The sequence below is a fragment of the Pangasianodon hypophthalmus genome, chromosome 3 (assembly GCF_027358585.1).
Source record: "Pangasianodon hypophthalmus isolate fPanHyp1 chromosome 3, fPanHyp1.pri, whole genome shotgun sequence".
Taxonomy (NCBI): domain Eukaryota; kingdom Metazoa; phylum Chordata; class Actinopteri; order Siluriformes; family Pangasiidae; genus Pangasianodon; species Pangasianodon hypophthalmus.
In genome coordinates, this window is record NC_069712.1 from 11911512 (window position 1) to 11915678 (window position 4167).

General features: G+C 36.5%; 1 non-coding gene across 1 annotated transcript; it reads left to right on the top strand.

The window, feature by feature from the left end:
• Nucleotides 1–3837: 3837 nt before the first annotated feature.
• Nucleotides 3838–3908, top strand: trnag-ccc (transfer RNA glycine (anticodon CCC)). The gene has a single exon. It is a non-coding gene; the product is annotated as a tRNA-Gly (tRNA).
• Nucleotides 3909–4167: the final 259 nt, after the last annotated feature.

The following is a 4167-nucleotide window of genomic DNA, read 5'->3' on the forward strand; positions in this document are numbered from 1 at the left end:
TATAACTTTTGGAATTGTTCTCATCAGACCATAACACATTTTGCCACATGTTTTGAGGTGATTTAGTTGGGCTTTGATGTTTTTTTGAGAAAGTGCTCCCGTCTAGCCACCCTACCCCATAGCCTAGACATGTGAAGAATACGAGAGATTGTTGTTACAAGCAGAGAGTAATCAGTACTTGTCAGATATTCCTGCAGATCCTTTAATGTTGCTGTAGGTCTCTTGGCAGCCTCCCTGGTAAGTTTTTGTCTTGTATTTTATCAGTTTTGGAGGGATGTCTTGTTCTTGGTAATGTCACTGTGGTGCTCCATTTTTTCTATTTGTTGATGATGGCCTTTATGGTGTTCCATGGTACATCAATTTTTTGTACCTCTCTCCTGATCGATGCCTTTCAGCAGTGGGACCCTGTACAAGCTTTGTAAGCTCTTTGTGGACCATGGATTCAGCAGTCGGATGAAACCAAGAAGGTGAAAGTGCCGAAAATCCTACAGAAACAGCTGATCTTTATTTGGGGTTAATCAGAATAATTTCATTGGTGACTGCTGTGTGATAATTACTTTTGAACATGAAATTGAATGTGATTGGTTCATTCTGAACACAGCCACATCCCTAATTATAAAAGGGTGTGCATATTTATGCAACCAGGTTACTGTAACTTTTTATTTTTCCTATTTTTCCCTAAAATATTTCTGATTGTTTTTCACTTAATTTTTATACAGTACATTTACTTTCACATTGTTGGTGGAAAAAGTTCTGACATGATTTATCTTGGTTTCATTTTTTTACATCACAAAAACCTGCCATTTTAACAGGGGTGTGTAGACTTTTTATATCCACTGTATATAAGACTACACAAGGGTTAAATCTACACCTATCACTTATATAAGACAGAATACTGACACAGTGATGCAGTGACGCAATATTCATTAGATAGAAATTCTTGGGGTTATAATTTTTGGATTCTTTTCTTGGTTGATTTGTTAACCCATTAGATATTTTACGCTGTTGAGAGATGTGTGAGATTAAAGATTATTTAGATACAATCTAGCTGTAATTTGGCAGTTCTAGGCAGTATTTACAGCAACATTTTGTTTAAATGTTACAGAAATACATCTGTATTCATTAATATTTATTCAGTCCATGATTACACATAAATCCACATTATTATTATCAGAATTAAATTACAATACGTTTCTAAACTGCACTATGGTCTCCAGGTGTAAATATTAAAACTTGGTTTTCAGCCTCAGCTCTGATTTTTGCCAATTAACAACCACAAACATGTTCATTACGGTGATTATCATTGTGGGTTTAATTTCACTCATGGATGCATGGACATATCTAAGGGGTGCCAGTGCCACCCTAGCATGTGCCACCCTAGCACCCTAGTTTACCATTATTATTAGTCCCCTCTACATCTCAGTACAGGAAGTGTAATGTCTCTAGGGTTCACACCAAGTTATGTAATGTCTCATGATTTTCACACCAACTTAGTTTTGGAACAAGGCTGCTGGTGGAAACAGCAAGTCCACAGGTGCTGTTTCTTGGGGTAGTCCATGGCCAACAAGGTTTTCTTTGAAAACAAATAATCAGAATTCAATCTAATCACAATTTGTGAAAACAAGCTATCACAAACAAAGGGAATGCGTAAATGCAGACAGTGTATCTATGGTGAACAGAACCACTTCTGTTCCAAGATATATTGTAAAGATTGGGAGACAAAAAAGGAATATTGCACATCAAATATATCGCAAATCAACCATTCATTGCCACCATGGTGAACTTAGAAAAAAGTTTTCCAATGTTGGAATTTTTTGGACTAGTTTCAAGTCTTTTTTGCAGTTTTTGAGATGTAGTTTGGCTGGAAATTTTGCTGAGACCTGACAACCCTGGTTGTTCTGCAGGAACAAGCAAGTTTAGCTAGCTGACATAGAAACGGAATATATAATAAAATTGGGTTTCTTCAGGTCATTATTAGCTGTGTGTCTCTGTATGTCTGATGGGGATCCTACTCAGGCCACCCATGTGTCAATTCTGTGGATGTAGATTAGTATTTTGCCTACCCTATGGTCTCCCCATTGTAAAAGGTCTATGTTCCTACATGCATGGAATAAACATTGGTTCATGTAAGTGATGATTAGGTGATGGTTGCATTTCATGCTATACTTAAAACATTGTAGTTGTACAATGTAGATAACATTGTAGATAACAATCATACTGTTTCCTGTGTGTGGATATCTCAACCATATTTCTCATCATACTCCTGAGATCTGCCTTGAAATAAAATCTGATTAAATAGTGCCTTCTAGTGGTTATATCAATGTCTAGATGTCTAGAGAGTTATCATATTATAGAGGTTAATTGGTCTATGGAATTAATTTTCCACTACGGCTGTGTCATGGCATTTGCCTTGCAGAAACACGACATGCGTTTTAGTGTTCATTTTCAGTGGTACTTTGTGGACATCAGAAATAATTCATATTGTTTAACATCCAAAAACATAATCAGTGACTTGTAAGGTGAGGTTTTGATTTAGATTTTCCTTTGAATTTGCTCTAACTAGGAAAAATCACATTTAGTGTGCTTTATTCTCTACATATTATTATTCTACCATGCTGTGAATGAGAAAAATAAGAGTCTTTCCTTTTTTCTGCATAGTTGACTGAACTGCGCTGTGTAAATAGTGTTTATGAGGGATTATGTCCCCTAACACATTTTGTGTATGCTGATTTCACATTTTTCTTTATGTACAGTATGTGTATTCAAATGCACAAATGCACATAGAAATTCATATTCAAATCCCATTACAACACACAAAGATGAAAAAGATAATATTTCTTTAGTAGTGATTATTAACATTTGCACTTTTGTCATCAAATAATGCTCAAATAATTGCATTCATTTCACATTCATAATACAGATTCAGTAATGATTATTTCTCTCTTGCTGGCTTTCCTGTGTAATTATAAAATCAATACACATTCACAACAAAGAACATAAGCTCTTTTGTACACCCCATATGAACCTTCATTCCGTCTCTCTGTGTTTAATTACACATTTCCATTAGGATTGTGGTTGTGTATATTTTAGCTGTTGTTATAATGCATAGTGTGTATGATACACTATTATTGCAGTTTTCCAACCACCTTGAATAATGTATTACATAGGGGCATAAACACACACACAAACAAGATAATGAGACTGAAGAGTTCAGTGCACTATAGATTATGCACAGACATGATCTCTGGGTCTATATACCAGTGTAGCATGAAGTCTACAGGCATGAGCTGGGCTGTAACAGTCATGTCCTTGTTCTGCATCTGCATCCTCCACACTGAGTATATAATTTGCTTATATCACTGACCTTCTAGACTGCTGGGAAATATACATCCATTTCAGAGCCATAGCAGCCAGAGGCAGTTTTATGTAACCTGCAGATACACTTTGAGGTTTTAAGTCTTGGGGAACAAGAACAAGATAGATAAGAACAGAATTATTGTGCCATGAGTGGATCAAAAATCAATCAGTAAAAATTCTCTCTAATTCATCTTAAGTAACTGCTTCATCCTGGTCAGGGTTTGAGCCTATCCTGGGAACACTTGGAGTGAGGCGGGAATACATTGTAGAAAGGGACACTAGTCTGTTGCAGGTCTTCTATTATTTCAATAACGAATTATATATTTGTGTATGTGTATTTGATTTATTAAGATTAGTATTTGGGATTTTTATGGTAACTCATATGTTATAAGGTTACCAGTAAGGGTAAAGAAAAAAAAAAACTATAGGATGCTAGATGGTGATTTTTTTGGGGGGGTTTTCTTCCAACATGTTTCCAAGGCACCGCTGGTGTAGTGGTATCATGCAAGATTCCCATTCTTGCGACCCGGGTTCGATTCCCGGGCGGTGCAACGTTGTTTTGGGGGGCAGTGGTGGCTCAATGGTTAAGACTCAATGTTACTGATCAGAAGGTTAGGGGTTCAAGGCCCACAACGCTCCCTGCTCTAGGGGTGCTGCATCATGGCTGACCCTAACTTCCTAACAAACTGGGATATGTGAAGAAAAGAATTTCACTGTGCTGTAATGTATATGTGGCAAAATAAAGTCTGATTCTTCTTAAGGTGTTCTAATGTTTACTGTATATTTCATTATAGGATAAAGGTGATGGAT